The sequence below is a fragment of the Pinus tabuliformis genome, chromosome 6 (genome assembly GCF_031772625.1).
Source record: "Pinus tabuliformis cultivar Carrire ecotype Pingquan chromosome 6, CPIR1, whole genome shotgun sequence".
NCBI lineage: Eukaryota > Viridiplantae > Streptophyta > Pinopsida > Pinales > Pinaceae > Pinus > Pinus tabuliformis.
The window spans coordinates 877,231,810-877,255,446 of NC_142292.1; the positions used below are offsets into that span (position 1 = coordinate 877,231,810).

Consider the following 23,637-nt stretch of genomic DNA (forward strand, 5'->3'; position numbering starts at 1 on the left):
CTACTGGAAGGGAGCTCCAACCCCCTACCTCTTGTACTAGCTAATATGTTTACCAGTATGTAGGTGCTGGCCTACTGAAGGCTACTACCTTCACTCTTCTTCTAGGGACCATGTTTCATAATTTTTTAGACTGGATACTCCTAGTAGACAACAATAAAATATGAAGGCCACATTTCATCAAATTTTCATACTGGATCCGTCTGAAACATTGAAGCTCAAAAATCAATCACCATTGCAATAACTGCATCTGCCAACAATCAATTAATATGAACAGTCAGATCACTGTCACCAGAACACTGAGCTGAACCTAGAACACTGCATCAACAACTAGAACCATCTACAACCTCAAAATCATATGTCATAATGTATACACTACTTTAGTGAAGCCAACCTGCATGTATACACTACTTCTTTTAACCCAACCTACGTATATCTTTAAAAATATTGAATCATAAAACTTCTGAACCAAAAACTGTACCAACCAATATCATTTTGAAGATCTACTGTCAAATTACAGAGAAAACATCATCCTTCTTACTTAATTAATCAATCAATCAGACTCAATCTCCTTATACAGTAAGTTTTCCTTTCAGATCTAATGAAGACATCATTGACATACATCAGTAAAACAACAGTACTAATCAGATAGACCAATCATCTCTGAACAACATGATTTTTTTTGCATACGCTACCTGGGAAATTCTGAGCCAATGTGTATATGCACCTTCACCAAGGCGAACCGGTGTATAGATCTGCAAATAATAACTTATAAAGTCACATTTATTCCAGACTTCAGACATACCCAGATCATAACATTTAAAGAATAAAAGGTGTGTTAGCATTCATATCTAGCCCATCCATTACCAGATCATACAATGATAAGTCATTTCAGCTCTCATGATCCTGATCCAACATTGTATGCAAGGTGCGCAAGGTATTTCAGATTATATCATAACCATAACCCTTACAACATAAAATATACTTTAGATAGAAGTATTCATGAAAATCCCTTTCACTTACACACTTGGCCCTTTGATCTTCTCCTCCTTATATAGTTTTAGCCTTTCTCAATACCTCGGATCAAAACAACACTTAAAAGCTCTCGTATTCTTAGACGGGATCAAGTAATCCTAATTCTGCTCAATATTTCGGGCTAATACCATGATATGGACACTTGGTATTTATGAACCTTAAAATTCCATAATTTTCCATCTCATACGTGCTTTTACTCTTGTGAATGTGTGTGCATACATATACATGCTTTTTGTCCAGTGAACCTGCTTGTATACACGACCTGCACTAGGTGAACTAGTGTATACACCTTAATACAACTAAAAACAATTTTTTTCTTCAATTGCGTGATTCTGATCTGTAGTCCTTTGTTCCATCATCTTCTTCTTCTGTACCATTTCCTTGTTACCTCTGAATTGACCTATTACAGTGTGAGCTACCGTTTAGAAATATGAACTGACCTGTGAGTGGGTTGCCATCAAGGACAACATTGTGTATCATAATGCCAACAATCCCTTAAAAATGAGCTTCCCCACACCTTCAACACTCTGATGGTTCTCTTTCTTTGACCCCACCTATATTTTTATTGTTCAATTCCATGGGCTTATACCTAGTTTGATTTTGTGTTGGCTGCAATGAATTCCCTTTGTGTTATCAGGAAAACTAGTGTATATGCAGAACTGCTAGTCCCACTAAGGCTGGTAGCTACCTTAGAAACAAACAAACTAAAACCACTCTAGTTTTCCTTTATAAGAAATAGATGAGAGAAGAATAAAGGAGACCAACCTCAGTCTTGCACTTGGTTCCTTGTTTGATTCCTCTCCCTTCTGATAGTCCTTTGCTGCTTGCCTTCTTGTATACCCAGCTTCAAAGAGCACCTGTAGAATCAAAGTGGCATAACACTATGCGAGAACATAGATCTATTATCATAAGCAATATAGGATCAGATGTATATTAACCACACAAATGCATCAAACATCAATCACACAAGTATGTGGACGAAAACTTGAATAGCTTTATTGATAATCAAGAAAAAGCAAAGAGGATTACAACCAATTGTTCTGACCCAGCATCATCCTCTCAGCAAGTAAGCCCTTCTTTACCTCATGAAAAGCTTAGATCACCCAACACTATGATATTACACCAAGAAACCAGCAGCACTTCCTTACAAGATACAAAATTCCAGCCTCTGGATCTCTGGGATGAGGAATCCATATATAGATGTTTGCAAGGGGGGTGAGTCAGCTTTTGAGATTTGATAAGTGTCTTCCCTCTGATAGTTCTCGATTCCACTTGGAGATTGATGATATCTTACTCATCACTGGTCGAATTCAGAGATGCAAGTGTCACAGGAGAAGTTTCTGGAAGATTCCATGCTCTTCCACCTTGCGGATTGACCCTGCCATTTGTCCACTCTCGCCCATCGCACCCCATAGAAGGGATTTTTGACATGCATCGCACCTACTGTGTGTACTCGGGTGGGATGCAATGCACTTTGCCTATGGAGCAGGTGAAATGGTCCAGATCTGACCAGTTCTGAGTAGTTTTTCATGGAGAACTTCTGGGAGAAGATGTAATCAGTTGACCTTGTTCTTTTAGGGGTCGGAACAACACTTTTAGGGACTTAAGAGCCCCTGGTTTATTAACATTTATGATTGGGGTTTCAGTGCCCAAAAATGTCTATAACAGTTGCCCCCTAAAGCATGAGGTCGTTAATTTGTCGATGTCGGGTGAAATTCTTTATCATGAGGATCTGAAGTTCTTTAAAGCTGGAAGGAGACCTGTAATAAGATACAATACAATACATTATCTTCATAATATTTTCATTATCTAGCTGAGGTAGGCATTCCAATGCTCAGCTTTATAAATTCATTTTTCATGTACATGAGAGAGACAATTGTCTGAGTGTAGACTGATGATTCTGGTAGAGCCATCATCCCTTAGATTGGATGATTATCTGTGCAGCAATGATGCACATTTGATGTCTTTATTTTCCTGAATATATATCGCAGCCCGGATGGATGAAACTAGATCCGGGGTCCTCAATCTCGTTCGATCTTCACTCTAAGTACAAGTCGATCCATGTGAGAGATGTTCTAGAGTCGAACATGGAAATACATCGCTTGATTACCAGCCAATGATGTAAGCTGTTAACAGGCGCGAGAGGAATCATCAATAATGATGATGACCCTCAAGGTACTACAATACAATTCACGTGGCGTGAATAAAGGACTTGGCGTCGAACACCACGCAAAATCTTTCGGTCGAAGGCCATTGATGTAAACCTGTCACCGGAAGTGAGAAACTTGCCATTGAGGCATGCAAGCTTCAAAGTACTGATAGGGTTGTTCCTAGATCGACTTCTTGGATGATGAGTTGATGTCGACAAGAAGCGATCCGTCATAGGAGGGCCTTAGTGAATCCCACATCATTGACATGGAAAGGAGCAAATGATTTTAATGGAGGTGAAAATGATCTGGTGATATAAGGTTCAGGGTTGCGGTCATGAAAGAATGGAGCGTAAATGTATTGCAGTGGGTGAGACACAGGTGAATTCTCTGAGCGACTTCTCTTGAACATATCGGCGACAATGGCATGATGGATTGGTAGCATTACCCCAAATGTGGATGGTGTGACGGAACCATGGTGATGTGACCAGTGAATGGAACAACCCAACCCAACTCGGATGTGGAGTGAAAGTGTCATGTTCAAGAGCGACTTGCTACCAACAAAGTTTCTTCAAGTTTTCTTCCAAATTTTTCCCCAGTCATTGCTGACCAGTACCTTTTTATTTTTGTCAAGCTTTAGGAGAATAACATATGCTTGTTCTATAATTCGCCCTTCGGGCAAACCCATCGCTATGTTTTAACGATCCTAGCGATAGTGAAACTCGTTCTTATCTGTTATGGACAAGTTTGTCGCTATTAGGTTTTAACGACAAAGATAACTCGGTCCTTTTCAATTTTAGAGAGTTTGAAGGGGGACGTAAAGGAAACTCCAAAAAATCCTTTTTCATCATCTAATCCCTTAAGTCCGAAAAAGTATAAAACAATACAGAAGGGATGAATTTTCGGCATTTTTAATGAGCCGAACAAAACAAGCACTCGATCTTTTTGTGTAATAATCCCTCAGGTCCAAAAAGATTAAAATCTAAAGGAGGGATAGCACTTCCGGTCACTTTAACGAGCTGGAGAGGCCAATGGCTCGGCAATCTTTTCATATTTTACGAGTCAGTTGAAAAGAGCTTAAAGGAGACTCGGCTTTGAGGAACGAGTGATAAATTCGGGTAGCAGCTGATTCCAGGTAAGGTTTGGAATTTTCCAATCACGACAGTGTTACAAGGATGGCTAACAGGATCACCCTTCGCAGCTGTTCCTCAAAAGGGGTAAACAATCAAATGGAGGTGAATGATCGGCCAATACAAAGTGGAGGTGATGATGAGAACATGACCAAGGTTTTAAAGGCTCAAGTACTACATTCACGATGGTTATTTACCAGAATTTGGTTTATTTTTTATTTTAAAATGAGCTTAAACACTAGTAAAACATTTTCTCATTGCTTATGTTTATTTTTTAACGAGCTTGAAGTCCACGTTAAAACTACTCGATCCAGTCGTATAATAAGAATGTCTCATCTAAAAATGGCATTATTTCAAAGCTTTGCCCCGCATCCTTTCTTTATGCAAGTTAGGAAATGACCAATCCTATGAGTTTAAAGGGTTAGAGGACCTACAAATTTAAAAAATAAATGGTCGCTCTTCGCTTGCATGCCAAAAGGTTTGCATGCCCCCAGGTATAGAGAAATAGAGTTTCGAGGTTACCCCTCAATTTGCAGACAAAACATTTGTTTTGCCGGGAAAGGCCTACCTTTTTCAGGTTACCAAAGATTGTTCTATATATACCACAAACAAAACACTTCTTCGGCGATGTCTACCGAAATAGACAAAGGTGAATGGCGCAGACGCCTCCACTCACATAAATTTGACGAGGGAATCTTATTCTAGCCTAATCCCATTTTCCTAAATGGACGGGTGTGTCAGACTAGTCATATATCCTTCGTGGAAACCTACCCTACTCCTGAAGTTTCCCTGTCGAAGCAGACCAATGTGCATGCCCCCTGGGTTTCAGTCATATCATCCGAATCACTCGCGCTCATCAGGAGGACGGACTGGGGGTTGATGAGACATTCCTTGCGTGAAAAGACAATTCAGGGTTGGTATATGACTATTTGCTATGTGTGAACCGGGAAATGAAAGCTGGTCTACGAGCTTGACCACTCTTCCTTCGTGCGGAAAACACATTACTCTAAAGAGTTATGAGACAATGGCTCCCATGCAATAAATATAGTCTTTTCCAAGGAGTAGATTATAATCCAGGGGTCCTTGGACTACCATTACGTTCATGTGAACGGTTTTCCCTCTCAATGTTATGGGCACATTGGGAAGGATCCCTAACGGTCGACTGGTTCCTTAGTCAAAGCCTGTTAGATTTCTCATCTCAGGCAAAAGCGATGGAAAACCAAGCACTTTCCAAGCAGTTGAGGAAAGGATACTCACAGAAGCCGCTTCATCTATGATGGTAACGGCCATGACCATTCTATATATTTGAGCAATGATTCGAAATGGTACACTAGCCGATAAACGGGGTCTGCCTAATAGATTCCAATCAAAGGAAACAACCAGGTTGCTTGGAGGTGGGACCGAATAGACAGCCAGGTACGGCTCTGACGAACTTCCTTCCTGCGGTAAAGGAATGGGTAGACTACCCCCATGTTCATCGGAGTCTGTGCTCACGAAGAGAATTTGGACGGTGTCATCCTTATTCTCTTCGGTGACTGTATCATCTGAAGATGGATCCTCTGAAGGCAAGACCAGGTCAACTGCTGCCTCGACCTTTGGACTTTCGTATGGTGTGGATTCAAATGGTTTATCTTCAATGATAGACGCTTCGGCCGACCACAAGGGCGTGTCAGCCGGATTTTCAACTAGCGACGGACTCGGCAAGAGTTTCTTATATCCAGGAGGAAGCCATAACGGTGAAACCAGACAGTCGTCCAAAACTCTTTTAGCCTCATCTAAGAAGGGACAACGGTGGACGACATGATCGCCTTCACACAGTTTACAAGGAAATTTACATTTTCCTTTTTGTCTAGGGGCTTCACTTTCACTAGTTGACGGTGTACTTTCAACATGATCATCAGAGGTTGATGACACCGGATTGTGCAAACGAGGAGACCAGTCCCTTAAGATCCGAGGGATGCAAGGACAATCTCGATGATAGTGGTCTCCTTTGCAAATGACACATGGTGATTTAGGCCTGGTCGGTGCAGTGTGTGGATTTTCGCTAGACGATGCTTGGTTGCCCCTTTTCGCCTTTGGCTCCTTCTTCTTCTTCTCTTTCTTCTTCTTTTCCTTCTTCTTCTCAGGTACTTGATTTTTGGCTTTACCAGCTTCATCAAGTGAAGAGGAAGGAGGAGAGGAAGAATTGGATGAAGTAGAGGGTTGGGGGGTAACTCTGGTATCGTTTAGTTGTTGACTAGATTGTTCAGGAATTGCAGTGTTCTGAATGACAAAGGTTGAGAAGAGCCATACGAGCAAGCCAATTGTCAATCCTGGAAGCAACAATGTGGCCATATGGGATGCACCAACATCTCCCCAAGAGGAGAAGCGACTAGGATTTCCTCCAAGGGGAACTCCTTGGTTGGTGGACTCCATTTTCCGCAACCTAAGACCAATGTAGGAAAGGTGATAATTATTCCGTTTAAAATAAATTTTAGATGCTTTGACACAACTTGTTTTTTCAATTTTTAAGAGTCAAGAAAAAACAAAAGATGACTCTAGTCACCTTCGATTTTTAATGAGCCTGAAGTGAGAAGTGCTCAGATGGACCTTTTCCGTTAAGGAGTCTGAAAAGGAAGGAAAGGGACTGCTCTAGAAATCTAGATAGAGGGATTACCAAACCAATCGCAAAACTGCAGAATACTTTTTACGGTACGGCAGTCAGTCTTCCCGAATGCTATGTTCAGTGCATTGCGATCGATAGGGTGGCAGACACGGCTTCCTATGGATAAAGGATTAAGCCTATTGTGGTCTCCCAAAATATACTCGACGATACGTGGGATCACAAGTCCATACTGGTACTTGTCATCTCACAGTGGAGGAATCACCCAACCAAAAGTGAAAACAACAGTTACCAGGCTTTACGATGCCGGAATATGTCTCTAGCCTAGACTTCTAGATGTTGTGCGTTGGGGTTCCAAAGCGTTTTTAGATTCATTAAATTTATTTTATAGTTGATCTTGCTTAGGAAATTTTCCTTTCAAGTTTACCGCGTGATGTAGATGTACAATTCCTGAAATGCTATCTAAGATGATAAACAGTCGTTTAATCTTCTTTTTGCAAATGAAAATCCTAGCTACTAAGGAAAGAGAGATGGCGTTCTTTCAACAAAGAGCAAAGAGCACACACTATATGCACTGTCCTAAATCAAACCGACAAATAGTCTAAATGCAAATGCACATGCATGTATTTGTTTTCAGCCTTCTTAATGTGTAAATGATAAAAAGAAAGCTAAGTGCAAATCTGAATTATTTTTCAAAGCGACAATTACTAACAAGTTTCTTTTCAAGACAAAATGAGGACAATGACAACACTTTGCAATTTGGAATTGAAAACTTGCTTTCGACACTAGAAAAACTACTAATTCAGATCAAATACAAGAGTAACAGGGTAATCGACTATCAAGAACAATCAGATTCTCTTCTATGACTGAAAACGACACTTGCGACACTTTCAAATCAAGAAATGACAGTACAACTACGCTACTTCTTTGTAAAGGAGAACTGAAAATGACTAAAAAAAAATACATAAAAACATTTACAATTCTTTTCACAATGGAGGCAGAATAACGGCAAGGAAAGGGGTTTCAACAGAGGTGTACTAACTATAGGCAGCAAAACTCCTGAATAGAGCTAAAAAGAATGAACACAGAAACCAAAATTTAGGAACAAGGCCTTGTCTGATCAGCACACCTGTAACACAGTGAAACTAAAATGCAACGCACCTACTACACTCGGGAAGTGCGATGCATTTGAAGTTCACAGAACAAACAGTGCGCTGGACCAGGGACGAGACTTTGATTAGGTTCCAGGTCACAGTTTGCAGTTCAGTTCAGGGATTTAGGCCGAGCAAGTGGTAATCAGTAAATCAATCACAGGGGTAGACCTAAAGAGGTTACTAGAGCCACAACGAGGTCAATTAGAGAGCTTGTAAATCAATTGTTTAATTCATAAACAAAACCCGGAGATAGACTGACGCAGCGTTGATCTACTTTGCACTTGCATAGCAAATGCAATTTGAAGGCTAGCTGGCTTGACTTCAAGCTCCGTCTTGTAAGTTTATAAAGTAAACAAATGTAGATGAACAATCAATCTATTCGCTCCCCAGTGGAGTCGCCATTTTGTTATCGGGAAAACTAGTGTCTATGCATAACTGCTAGTCCCACTAAGGTTGGTAGCTACCTTAGAAACAAACAAACTAAAAGAACTCTAGTTTTCCTTTATGAGAAATAGATGAGAGAAGAATAAAGGAGACCAACCTCAGTCTTGCGCTTGGTTCCTTGTTTGATTCCTCTCCCTTCCGATAGTCCTTTGTTGCTTGCCTTCTTGTATACCCAGCTTCAAAGAGCATATGTAGAATCAAAGCAAAATAACACTATATGAGAACATAGATCTATTATCATAAGCAATATAGGATCAGATGCATACTAACCACACAAATGCATAAAACATCAATCACACAAGTATGTGCAGGAAAACTTGAATAGCTTTAATGATAATCAAGAAAGAGCAAAGAGGATTACAACCAATTGTTCTGACCTAGCATCATCCTCTCAGCAAGTAAGCCCTTTTTCACCTCATGAAAAGCTTAGATCACCCAACACTATGATATTACACCAAGAAACCAGTAGCACTTCCTTACAAGATACAAAATTCCAGCCTCTGGATCTCTGGGATGAGGGATCCATATATAGATGTTTGCAAGGGGGGTGAGTCAGCTTTTGAGATTTCATTAGTGTCTTCCCTCTGATAGTTCTCGATACCACTTGGAGATTGATGATCTCTTACTCATCCCTGGTCGAATTTACAGAGGCAAGTGTCACAGGAGAAGTTTTTGGAAGATTCCATGCTCTTCCACCTTGCAGATTGACCCTGCCATTTGTCCACTCTCTCCCATTGCACCCCATAGAAGGGATTTTTGACATGCATCGCACCTACTGTGTGTACTAAGGTGGGATGCAACCCACTTTGCCTATGGAGCAGGTGAAATGGTCCAGATTTGACTAGTTCTGAGTAGTTTTTCTTGGAGAACTTCTGGGAGAAGATGTAATCATTTGACCTTGTTCTTTTAGGGGTCGGAACAACACTTTTAGGGACTTAAGAGCCCTTGGTTTATTAACATTTATGATTGGGGTTGTAGTGCCCAAAAATGTCTATAACACTTTGCCAAATTTCTTCCACTAATGATCCCTTCCAAAAATTTTAAGGTATGCAACATTTTTCCTTTTTTCCCCATTGCAGATTTTTCTTTGTCCTTACTTTTCCATGGTTTTGAGCCTTCTCCTCTATTTTTAATGTTTTCATAACACAATCTTTAATTTCTTACTATATCCATTTTTTTAGCATTTTCAAACTCAATCCTTTATTTATAAGGGACTGGTAGGCAGTTTAAAAATATTTTCACCTTGGCTTTCTCTTCCCTAATATAAGTAACATACCGCAACAAATTTGTGAATTTAGCCACAAACTCCATAATTAATTGTCCCAGTGTCAATTAATGAAACTCCTTTGCTCAATCATCATCATATCCTTCATTGAGGTATCTATATTTAAATTATTTCTATAACTCCTCCTAGGAATCTTTCCATTCTTCCAATGTATGCAAACTTTTGGCCTCCTCCCACAAAATGGCAGCCATCCGTTGTAGCTGATAAATGGCTAATCTAGCCTACAAATTACTCTGATATTCATAAACATGGAATACTTGACCAGGTTGAGAAGGCATGGTTCTGCATCCTCCTCCTTATCCCCATCAAAGGTAGGGGTTTTATGTTTTAAACTCCCTTTGCAACTCCACTTTCTGCTTCTGTTTATGGGTTTCTCAATAAGTTTTGTCTAAATCATCCCCACTTCTAGAATTTTCTATTTCTATCTCAACATTTTCCCTTTTTAGTGGTTATGTTTTTCCCCAAACTCTCATGTTTCTATTATCATGTGACTACACTTTTCCATCAAATACCTGATCAATCATTCTTGTTCTTCACTTGCCTTTAGCAACTACTCATTACTAGTTATAAGATAAATCAACCCCTGCTATAGAATTCTCACAATCTGCATAATATGAGTTGTTGGTGGAGTAGTTCCTCCTCCTAACTCCACATATATTCCTTCTCCTTCTATCATAGGTGGGTTGGTACCATCTGCCATTTTGGTGTTGAAACCCTGCTTCAATTAAGTAGCTTATAGTCCATATGAAGTAGTATTAGTATACCAATTCTTAAACTGGGTTTACAATTCAGCATATAAGTATAATTCCAATGTGGTGCTTTCCTATAACCCCAATTTTGAAACTAGTGCTCTCATACCATAGGTCACATGCCTAGGTTCCAAAAGTATTGATTAAAATTTTATTTCCTTTACTTCAAACTCACTAAGACTTACTTAATATAAAGTGTGTCATCCAATAACAATGATCTTTGTCTTCTCCAATGCATAGAGAAAGCATGAAACTAATTTTTATGTATTTCCCTAAAGTGCCCAAAAAAGGCTTATAGTTTAATTTATATGTATTTTGCAACCATTGTTTACTAATTTATAATACATGAAAATTTTGGTGCCTCTAATGAATTCCTACCTCATTTAACCAACCTTTTACCCCATCTATCTAGGCTTGGACTAAAAACCTTAACCCCAACTCATTTCATTTCTTTTTTTTGTGTTACTATGCACACATAGGGATTGTTGTGATATAGAGCAATATAATTTCCATATCTTAATGTTGAAACAACGAAGGTTTATAAAGTGGGTTGACCTAAGCTTATTATAAACCTTGCATTGTTAACTTTATATGATATCATATCTCCATTCAATAGATTTCAAGTGGGATTACAGTTTTTACTGAAGGACTATGCCTTCGTAGTTGTGAGACGAATGGATGACATCCACGTCCACTTGGTCTATGTGATATTCATGTGGAAATGTTAATTGGCTTACGTGGATGGTGACGATCTTTCTTTGTCAACCCAAGGATGGAGAATTCCATCCCCAACCCTAATCCTATAAACTAGGTTAATCTCGCTTCCATTTACTTTTGTTTTTACCCAGTAAGTTGTGTCACTTGTAGAGGTCTGCCATGGAAGGAGTTGTTACTTTGGAAGCTATGGGTTCTTTCCAGGCTTTGTGCCAATGTGGTGATTTGATCCAAAAGAAAACGTTGCTAAGGTTAAAAATGTTGTGGCTTTAATATTTCTCCCGTATCTCATTTTCTCTATTTTTTTCTTTCTTTCTTGGGAGTCGAGTTAAGTATTTCTTCGTGTTATTTCAAGGTTCTCTAATGCCTATGGTGACCCTAAATTTTTTTTTTGTTTCATGTTGGCACTACAACCTCTTAACATTACTATCAATTTTTTTTCCACTAGTAACTTCAATCCTCTTCTTTATTGTGCATCTTCTTGTATCATAATATCATTCTGCTGATAATTCTGCTCTTGGGTGTTCTGTCAATTTTCTTATGTTGGATTCACCAGTCTGGCACAACAAGCCTTCGCTATGTAGAGTTGGGTAGACATTCTTGGACACAGACCCTACTCAAGGTAATTTTCCATGTGAAGGTTTTTTTCTTCATTGTATTATTTCCCAAATGGTTATTAATTGGGCTTACTTGAACCACACTATGGAGTTAAGTCTTAGAAGTGGATTTGTATTGCTATGTTACACAATTTTTTATTATGGGTTGATTTTGGATACTGGTACTTTATATAGTCTTATTACGAGCAGGTAACCCTTTACATGCTATTATTATTCTAATAGAAAATTTGTGGAAATGTGCAGAAGGATAATCTTGGAAAACACCTCTGCTACAGGTATACTGTTGTTTTTCCGCTTGGAAAAATCGTAATTTTTATTAATATAGGAAAATGACATATTGTAGATGTGATTCGCATATGTTGTATGTAAGGCTCAGTTCCTATCGAGTAAGAGAGTAACAAAATAACTCAGTGCTCTACATGCAGGGAGGCTCTGTCTTCAATATTGTTCATAAGAAAGATAAGCAAAAAGACTCCTCACAGGGAGTAAGTATGTCTATCATATATATACATCTGATAATTTAAAGCAAAATACTATAAACATGTGCAAAAAAATAGGCTCATGTTGAGCCAGTTAATCTATATAATCCATATATGGACGGTGGTAATACTGATAATGGGCACTGTCTCTCTGCTCCTGGATCAACCATGTGCCACGAGGCCGGATCACAACTTCCTTGGATAACTGGTTGGCAGTTTGGTTGTGTTCCCTGTAGATATGATGACAAACAAAGAGATCAAAATGTGTAATGAGTCTATGTGCCTCCTCCAGAATAGGTCTCAGTGTGTAAGCAGAACAATTTGTTGTTTTGTTAATCCAGTTGCAGATAATTTTTGAGTCCCCAAATATTTGAATATTCCTGCAATGTTTTTCCAAAGAAAATTGTATGAGATGTTTTAGAGTGATCAACTTTGAAAAGTTGTTGGTGCCCCTTCTGAGGCCCATTTGAATTTTATAGTGGTGGGAATCAGATAGGTATAGAATTCCTCCTCCCCCACACCTAGTGCCCTATGATCAGCCACCAAAAAAAGCCCGGGGATGTTCTCAGTTGATGTCTTCAGGAACAATATGCCTAGAGAGGATTATCATCATCATCAAGTAAGGAGTCATAGTCTGCCAGAAGACGGGAAGTGATTGAGGGCCAATGAGGTATGATGTCCTGAAAAATGCAACGATTATGGGAAATCTAGATCACCCAACAAATGAGGAGAGGAAGATTCCTAGCCTTGGTCGGGGTCGCGGTGGTCCACCATGTGGTCCAAGCTTCCATTGTTGTCAAGCCCTACCATTTGCATTGGGGGATGCTTGTCAAAAGGATGGAGTTCCAAAGGTCCTGAATAACTGGGCAGGTAAGAAAGAGATGATCTATTGATTCGAAGTTGTTCTTACAAATGCAACACCAAGTAGGTCCATGTTGAGCTCTTTTGATCAGATTGTCTCCCGTGGGTGCCTTATTTCTTAGAACTGTCCACATGAATAATCTAGTTCTGGGTGGTGCCTTTAATTTCCACAGGTTTTTCCACCAGTGTTTGATAGCCTGTGGTCTATGAATAGTAGCCAAGTAGAGATATCCCTCCTTAGGGGAGTATACCCCATTTTTACCATGCACTGAGATCATCTCATCATCCCCTTCAATAATTCTGATGTGTGATTCTATAAATTCTTATGTTTAATCTTCCCATTGTTGATGCCAGTTCTATGGGATGTGCAGGCTACGAGCAAATTTCCAGGCCTGATAAAATAAGGTGGTGTTCTCTAGATCTGCAATGTGACTGATATGTGTGATGCCTAAATTAGTAAGGTGTAGCATGAGATCCTAAGGTAGTTTGTGAGCGTTACCACATCCTATCCAAGGGTCTAATCTGATGCAGACTCATGTGCCATATTGGATTTTCCATGTGAGCCCTTCTCGGATAATAGGCATGGAATTTATCACAACTTTCTAGATGATTGAGATCCTTGTTTTGTTCCAGATTGGTTGTCGGATCCAGTCCATCAAATTTAGGGGGGATATGTATTTTGAATAAGCCACCCTTGTCCATAGGCTGTTTGTGGTGATCAATTTCCAGCCTAGCTTGGCTGCTAGTGCAGATGAGAAGTCATCCAACCTTTTAATTCCCCATCCTCCCCATTTTTTTGGGAGAGCAAGCAACTTCCATTTAGCCAAGGCAAAGATTCTCCTTGACTGATTGCCTTTCCAGAGGAATCTACAACACAGGTTTTGTATTCTGTAGGGAATACCTTGGGGGATCCATGCCAGTGACATCCAATATATAGGGATGGCTTCAATAACAACTTTTATGAGTACTAGTCTCCCTCCTCTGGAGAGGTACTTATGATACCAAAGCCTTCTTTCTATCTTCTAGATTAACCACGTCGAGTATGCTATCTTGTATCCAAGAGGTTTAAGTGTGTACCCCAGGTATCTAAGGCAATCCTCCATCTGCAGAAAAGTGATTGGGAATCTATGGAGTGCATACAGAATCTCATGAGGGGTGCATCCTGTGGCTGTAATGGTGGATTTAGTGTTGTTGATGGTCATACCTGTAACAGTTTGAAATAATGCTATGGTGTTCTGTAAGATGGTCAAATCTGCAATACCACCATTGAGGAAAATCAACACATCATCCACGAATAGTAAATGAGTCAGAATGCATCTGTCAGTGATCCTAATTCCCTTAAATCTTCCCCTGCTATGTTCTTCCCTAATAAGTCTGTTGAGCCCTTCCATGATAAGAAGAAATAATAATGGGGACAGAGGACAACCCTGCCTGAGTCCTCTTTCTGAGTGAAAGAAAGGTGATGTTGATTCATTAACAAAGATCCTGAATGATATATTAGCTATACAACACATGATGCATTTTATAAATTCAATGGGGAAGCCTAGATGTGTTAAGAGCATTCTGATGTATAACCAACTTGCATGATCAAAGACTTTTGAGAGGTCTACCTTGAGGATCATACCTTTTAGCTTCTTTGTCTATATAGAGTGCATCACTTCTTGTGCTTTTCCAACAGCTTCATGAATCTGTCGATATTGGAGGAAGGCAAATTGTTCTGAGGATATATGGGTGGATAGGATGGGACAGAGGCGATTGGCTATAATTTTTGCAATGATTTTGTAGATGCAATTGCAAAGGGAGATGGGGCAGAAGTCATCAAAGGAGACGGGGTTGTCTGATTTAGGGATAAGTGGAATGAAGGTGGAATTGAAAGCCTCATACATCTTTCCAGTGATCTAGTAGTCTTCAATGACCTTAAGAAGATCTTCTCCAAGGATATCGAAGAAAGCAATGTAGAACTCCACCAACCAGCCATCTGGTCCTCGACTCTTGTCTCACTTGAACTGTTATCGAGAAATCTAGTGTCTATGCAGAGCTGCTAGTCCCACTAAGACTGGTAGCTATCTTAGAAACAAACAAACTAAAACTACTTTCGTTTTCCTTTATGAGAAGTAAATAAGAGGGGAACAAAGGAGACCAACCTCTGTCTTGCGCTTGGTTCCTTGCTTGATTCCTCTCCCTTCTGATAGATCTTTGCCACTTGCTTCCTCGTCTACCCAGCTTCAAAGAGCACCTGTGGAATCCAAGCAGCATAACACTATACAAGAACGAAGATCTACTATCATAAACAATACAGGACCATATATATATTGACCACACAAATGCATATATCATCAATCAGACAAGAATGTGGAGGAAAACTTGAATATCTTTATTAATATCAAGAATAGCAAAGAGGATTACAACCAATTGTTCTGATCCAGTGCTGTCCTCTCAGCAAGAAAGCCCTTCTTCACCTCATGAAAAGCTTAGATCACCCAACACTATGATGTTACACCAAGAAACCAGTAGCACTTCCTTACAAGATACAAAATTCCAACCTCTGGATCTCTGGGATGAGGGATCCATATATAAAAGATTGCAGGGAGGTGAGTCAGCTTCTGAGATTTGATTAGTGTCCTATCTCTGATAGTTCTTGATTCCACTTGGAGATTGATGATCTCTTACTCATCCCTGGGCGAATGCAGAGAGGCAAGTGTCACAGGAGAAGTTTTTGGAAGATTCCATGATCCTCCACCTTGCAAATTGACTCTGCCATTTGTCCACGCTCGCCCATCGCACCCCATAGAAGGGATTTTCAGTATGCATCGCACTTCCCGTGTGCATTTAGATGGGATGCAGCGCACTTTGACCATGGAGCAGGTGAGATGGTCCAGCTTTGACCAGTTCTGAGTAGTTTTTCATGGAGAACTTCTGGCAGATGATGTAATCAGTTGACCTTGTTCTTTTAGGGGTTGGAACAACACTTTTAGGAACTTAGGAGACCTTGGTTTATGGACATATATGATTGGGGTTGCAGTGCCCAAAAATGTCTATAACATGAACCATTTCAAGGTAGCCTCAAGTTCCCCCATTGTGACCTCCCTGTTGAGATCCATGGCATTCTTCTGGTCCACAAACCAAGGAAATAATTGTGCCACTCTAATGACTTCAGCAAGTGTGACATTGGGGGGTGCCTTGTCGATTTGCTTGAAGTGAGATGTGGCTAGGGAGGCTAATTGCTGGAAGGTATTCACTCTAATACCCTACTCATTTGTCTGTTTCCAAATGGAGTTTAGAATTTTACTTCTCTTTGCTACTAAGGTAGTGAGATTCTCCTTCTGATCAGTAGTAGTGAATCACCCCATGCTCATCTTCCAAGGAAGCAATCTCTGCTTCAGTGTCCCTTAGGGTTTGATCATCCAGTTCTCTCTTATTGTGAGCCCAGATTTTTGATAATCTCTTCAGCTCCTTTAGGTTATGTGCAAAACCTTCTGCTATATTCCCACCAGTAGTAGGAGGGTGAGTCTTCCAATAATCAGTTACCATTCGAATATAGGCTGCATCTTTTAGCCATGTAGAGTTGAACTTGAAAGGAGCTTTGGGTTTGTTTAGTCCACCTCTTATTTCAAGGTATATCAACATGTGGTTTGATATACCCCCTGATCCAACCCACTGCCTGTAGTTATAGCCCATACCCAGCAGTCGCTCCTTGATGAGGAAGCGATCTAGCCTTCTAGCAAGGTTGTCCTCCCCAATTCTTTTGTTCCTCCAAGTAGGTTGTATTTTTGTAGATGGAATATCAATGAGGCTGTGATTCTCCAGGATGTTCTCAAAGAAAGCAGATAGGGGGTTGATTTGGGCATGATGTCCCCATGACTACGAGAATCCAATAGAGAAATTTAAGTCTCCTCCAAGGATTATGTTGTCCACTTGTAGAAGATTGGTGTTCAGTAAATGCTCCTAGAAATCTCCATGATTTTAACATGGCCCATATACATTGATAAGTCTGATGTCAGAGCCAAGTTCAGATGAGAAGATGTTCACCCCGATATGGCCAATGCCTCCCTAGATGTTACATAGTTTGATAGTCCGAGTGTTGAATCCCATTGCAATGCCTCTAGAACGGCCATTAACATGAAGGGCTTGGAATGACCAACTAGGTAGCATGGATTCTAGCAGGTGTGAGATGACTTTTGCAAGACCCATGGTTTCTTGTAGGAATATTACATCAACCAGTTCAGTCCTAAGAAGTCTACGGAAAGCTAGTTTTTTCTCAGGGCTAGCTAACCCTCTACAATTAAAGGATAGCAACTTCATGGGGGAGATGGATCCAAGGTGTTTTGTGCTCTAAGAACCTGTTCAATAGCAAGCTATTGGCGTGAAGCAATCTCCTCCCCTGCCTGTTGCTTGGCTTTGGATAGGGAGGAGGGTTTGCCTCTCGGTGGCTTTGGGGGGATGGAGGGAGATACCAATCCAATGCCAATGGATTCATGAGGTTGTGATCGAGAAAGGGATCGTAGTGGATAGCTATGAGATAGAGACCCTTGTTCAGAGTCTAAGGATCTCGTGGATGGGGTCGCCTTCAAAAAGGATGCGAGGGTGCTAGAGTAAATGGAGGGGGGGCTACAGAGTGCATACCAATGATATGGGGGGCGAAGGCATAAATTTAGATCTTTGATGATCAACCAAGGATGTTTCTATGATACAAGATGAAGTAGAGAAATGTATAGAGTAGGGGTTAGATATGGACATACCCAAAGATAGCATAGCCGCCACAGTCGTCCTTGCCTTAGTTAGAGGAGGAAAGGGAGGCCAATATGGTGCTTTGTCGTGCTCCTTTGTATCCTTTGTTGGGATTGTCTTTCCCTTTTCCACTGCTCTTGCTTTTCCATTCAGGGGATAGTCCCTGAATAAGTGCCCCACCTTATTGCACCTCCTGCATCTGAAAGGGACCCCCTCATAATCAAGGATCTGAATCCATGAAAAATGTCTCCAGAGCAGAGTGATATGCTCCTGCATCCCTTCCCTGGTGTCTAGATGAACCAATATCCTTGCATATGCCATTATGCCTATAGTGAGGTATGATTTATCATGCTCCAGGTATGTGCCCAAGGCATTTCTGATGCACCTGAAAATGTCCTCAGACCAAAAATGGAGTGGCAGGCCTGGTAGTCGAACCCACAGTGGTCTAGCACCTAATTGCTCCCTCTCAGGGTCGAAAAGAGGGTTCCATCATCTCAGGAGCACGGGGGCTTATTTAATGTGCCAAAAGGAAGATAGAACCCAATTGGTGTGCTCAGCTCTGGTGAAGCATAGTGCAAACCATCCCCAGACAAAGGTTTGTACGAAGGGTAGCTCAGCCAAATGATGCCCCCAGATTTCTGTTGTCCATTGCTTAAGCCTTGCCGCAGAGTAGCTTCTCCCGTGAACCCTACCTACCAAGACTCTATCTGTGGTATCCATGGTTTCACCCCACTGGATATCTTCACCCAAATGGATTGCCACATCCTGTGTCTTGGCTTTGACGCACTTTTGCTTCTTTCCCGGCCTGTGGCCCTTGTCGGTGATGTCCTCCTGAGAGGCACTGAGATGAGGGTTCAGATGAGGGTTTGTAGGGTTCAGACCAGGCCCAGAAGGGTTAGCTTTTGAATACGGTGGTATGCCTGTGAAGCTGTCGGAGAGGGGAGTTGATACCGGTGCCGTGAGAGGGGTATCATGTGGGAAGACCGAGGGTTTGCCGAGAGGGTTAGATGTAGGGAAGTATGATCTGGTGGACAGAGGGTATGGTGGGTAACCCGAGGAGCTCATGGTGTGGTCAGGACCTATACATCGAGCCAAAAATTGTAGGGAGGTCAGTGAAGGGGGAGGGTTAGTGAAAACCAGCCAAGTGAGGGGGGCCTCTGGAAGGGTAACAACCAGGTAGGAGGCTCCCAAAATCGATTGAAAATGAGCAATGGCATTCGAAAATTCACTACCGAAGGGGAGCAGACCATTTGTGTTCGAGGGGGGGATGTCCAAATGGAGACATCCGCGAAAGGGTCTTCTGAGTAATCAACCATATCCATCTCCATAAATTTCTTCCGAACTCTACATGCCAGCTACCACCAAGAGGTGATAAATCGTTGTTGTTGTTGTAACCAACTGTAGATAGGAATACAGTGAGAGGCATGATAGAATCATGGGAAGGATAAAACGTGAGGGCAGCAACCGGGGAATGGGAACGAGTACAAACAACGTCAGAAGGATACGACATCAAGGTGGTAATGGAGCTGGTTATAATGGAGGGGCAGGTTCTTCAGATGTGCGGGGTTTACAGTCAAACCCTTAGGTATACTGTTGTTGTTCGGTAAGTGTTCCCTTTTTTTAATTTTATTATTTATGACAGTTATTACACTAGGGATACATATACTCATTTCTTATTCCTGATATTGATTAGTTCTTGTTCATGAAATTGATTACAATTATGCATAATTCTTGGGTTAACTTGGAGGGTTTCGAGGATAGAGGCGTGCCTCCCACACTTGAATCCTACTTGATCTTAGTGTCTTTACTACATATCCTCTCAAATTCTTGCTATTTTAATCAAGGAATATGGGATTCAATGTTTAGTGCTCTTTTTCAGCACTTAAATTAGCGAGTGACTACTAGCGGTCCCTCCATCCGAAGGCAATGAAATTAGGAAAATGTTTCCACGCTTGTGGCATTAGGATTATGGGTGTCTCCTAGCACCTTCTACATTTTTAAAATTTATAACATCTTATGTTGAGTTTGTATAATTTACCTATCATGGTGGTTGTACTTCTTACTGGCATTGTATAGTCAATATATTTTGCGATGAATCCTGCGAAGGTTTTTCATTAGTATTTTAACCACTTATGAATTGAATTCACCCTTGTACATGAGACATATTACTAATATTGTTAATGTTGTGAATCTGGAGTATATTGAGGATTTTACAGCATAACTCATGTTTTTAATGTTATGGTTCCATATGATTTGTGGATTTTCTTTTTTGTGTTTTTACTGCTCTTCCTTTTTAACTAGGTAATTGAAATAATGATTTCATTTGTGAATGAAATTCCACTTCCATTGGTATGTACTTTTGCTTAGTAAACACATACAATGTGCATGCTTTCTTTCTATTTGTTAATTCCATTCTCAATTTTTTTTTTTCTAAGAAGATATAAATGTATTATATTTTTTGGTTACTTGCATTATTCCTTTGCTTTAATTCTCATGTCTGTAACTTCTCTTGGTACAATCTTTCACTCATATTTTATTTTAACTTATGGTGTCCCATATTGTTGGATATCCCACATCCTCAATCATCTATAGCCTCCTTAGCTAATGTTGGTGTGCATAGTTTAGTCAATCTCTATAATTGCTTAAACTACATAGAATCAACTAATTACATAGACTCAACTCCATGCATATAGAATAACTAGTACTGATATCTAAATTTTCCCAAACGTTCCATAAGAATTTGTTAATTCCTTTCTAGTATGTTGTTTAGATAAATTGTCCCAAACGTTCCATTGGCACTTCTTAATTCCTTTCAAGTATGTTATTTTCAAAACCTTGTCAATTTTCTTTTTCCCTTTTTCTAAAACTAATAATGTATGTGCATAATAGAATATGGTGAATGAGGGCTACAACCCTCCTCATTATCAGATAGTAACTTTTTTTCCTATACTATGTATCCTCTAATATAACTCGACGATTTCCATATTTATGATTTTTATACTAGGTTCCTCCCATTCCTATGGAACAAGTTCCATTTTAAGAGGAACATAAACTAGATACACTTATTATAAACACATTTTAAATAAATATAAGGCCTGATCTACCCATGCATCCTTCTTAAAAAAAAATCCTTTGATACTATTCGACATACCTTTACCTATATCTTTTTAAAATTTATCATCTATACACTTATACAATCAACCTCATCATTACATATCACCAGACAACACTTGTATGATTATTTCACTTTCCTATGTGAAATTATTTAGCCTTTTTTATCAATAACATTATAGAGCATAAATTTATGCAAGCCAACCTTTCAATATTAACACGCGGTAAAATTTAGCAAAACCATAGTCCTAACCAAAAACATTGCTCGAAAATTACTAAGGAACTTACCACAGAAACCTTCCTCCATTTCCCCGAGCTAAGATATGCTTGCCATTGGAATCAACAACCTTCTTGATTATATAGTCCTGCCTTTTTGGGTCTGCCAGCACAACTATGTAGGCCTTTTTTGTTTTATATTTTTTCTTCAAAAAAGATACTTTCATTTTTCTTTAATGCTTGCCTTTTACTCCAACAACCCTTTATTTCACCCCCAAATTAGTGTCTTTCTCCAACTAAGGGGTTTATTACAATCATTATCTTCCATCATAATAAATCTACTATTATCCAATTATTTTCTCATGGGAATTTATCCACAACTATTTTCCACTCGCAATAAAATCTTTTGAGTGTGGTGCTCTTCCCTTAGTAATTTGCAACATTATATTTACTAATAATAATCTATTAATTAGATCACACTAATTTCTATTTGATCAAAGTTGTTCACAAATCTAACATGACTTTCTTACCCATCAACCAAAAAATAGTTCAGGTCTAAAAATAGTAAATCATTAACATAAAGAACTCACGGGTATTACATTTCCCTCATTGGTAATCTAACACGACTTTCTTACCGTCACCCTAAAAAAAGTTCAAGTCTAAAAATAGTAAATCATTAACATAAAGAACCGAGGGGTATTACATTTCCCTCATTGGTGAGTCATATTTCCTTCTGTAAAAAATACATCAATAATGACCTCATCAAATTCCCTCAAAACGTTGGGTCTAAAATGCACTAGAAAAATTCAAAATGCCAAAACATCAAACAAATCTTTTCACTAAACGACTGAGGTTCACTCTGCTCAATATTTTAATACTTTACTATTGATAGATATTTAACTAATAAAATATTTATAGGAAAACATACTAATATTGAAATTTTAGTAATTTACTTTCATTAACTTAATCCATCCTATCATAGCAAGAAGTCCATTTTAGATACAAACTATTATAATAAGACACAATATATTAGTCATAATAAACTAGAACACATTCTAAGTATAACACACTCTAGGTATAGAAAGATGTAGTAGAATAGTTTCTAACTTATTCTTGTAATGACTTTATCTAGTTACAACTCAAAGATAACTCAGCAATGATAACTTTTACAACTTTTGTTAATGTTTATCTCTGTTAATATATTTGATACATATGTACTTTAATAATTATGAAATTTAAATTGCATCAACACCCATCAAAATGTAATATGAATTTCTTTTTCATATTACTAAATAGAAAATGTTAAATTGAATCACAATTAAATATTTTCTTTGCTGAAACAAATATATAAACAAAAATAAAATATATTCAAATAATTAAAATATATATATATATATATATATGGTATTACAAATTTTAACATTTAAATTAAACATCAGCATACCCTTCCCATAGTATTAAAAATTTAAATACATATTTCTCTATCTATTATCGTCATACATATGAAGTAAATATGATTTCCCGATTAAAGTAATCCCTGTTAAGCCTAACAATTGTGATGTCCCTGGTTTCCACTTTAAAGTTGATTGAACATAAAGAGGAAGATTATTATTCTTATTGTAATATAGAACTCACTGAAATATATATTTGAATTTTTTCATTTTTAATCCCTTTTGAGCCTAAGGGATGTTTAATCGTTATGGGACATCTCCCCCACTTTCACTATACTATCCTATCGTACACCTCGGCACATTTTTTATCTCAAAGAATGCTTTAAACAATGGCTCTTGCAAAGCATATGCAAGGGTCTTATCTTGCTCGTACCATGGCTTATCTGGCTGCTCTGTCGCTGAACCATTGTAAAGTGTGTGCACGGGAATCACCATCACAAAAAAATAATAACGACGGTCTAAAGAATAATAATATCAATATTGGGAGCTCAGCCAGCACAAACAGCTGTGCAACTTCTAATCATGTTTCGGTTGGGGTGCCAGAAAAAGATATGTGAAGTTCTACTTCACATGGCGATCATCTATTTGATGTAGGGTTTTGTAACGCTCGCCACAACCACTGCCACGCGCACATATTTCAAGGAGAAAATTAAACAATTCCAAACATGGCCACTAGTTAGGAGCTCTCTGGAAAAATCTCGCAGACCCACAGCTCCACAAAAACTACATACATTTCTTCGTCATCTGTTACAGAAGTACGCACTTAGTAGGGGATTGAAGTAGAAAGTGTCATATACGCCATTACCGCGGCGTGGGTCAATTCCCACACCTGATCGTGTCTTCTCTGGGAGGGAAAGGGCGAGCGAGGTTCAGAAAGAGAAAGATAAAGTGCTTCTAGTGTTGAGGGCCCATTTAAG

The 23,637-nt window shown here is 39.3% G+C and overlaps 1 pseudogene; it reads right to left on the reverse strand.

Moving 5' to 3' along the window:
• Positions 1 to 18,263, reverse strand: part of LOC149261676 (uncharacterized) — a 57,468-nt pseudogene extending 39,205 nt beyond the window's left edge.
• Positions 18,264 to 23,637: the final 5,374 nt, after the last annotated feature.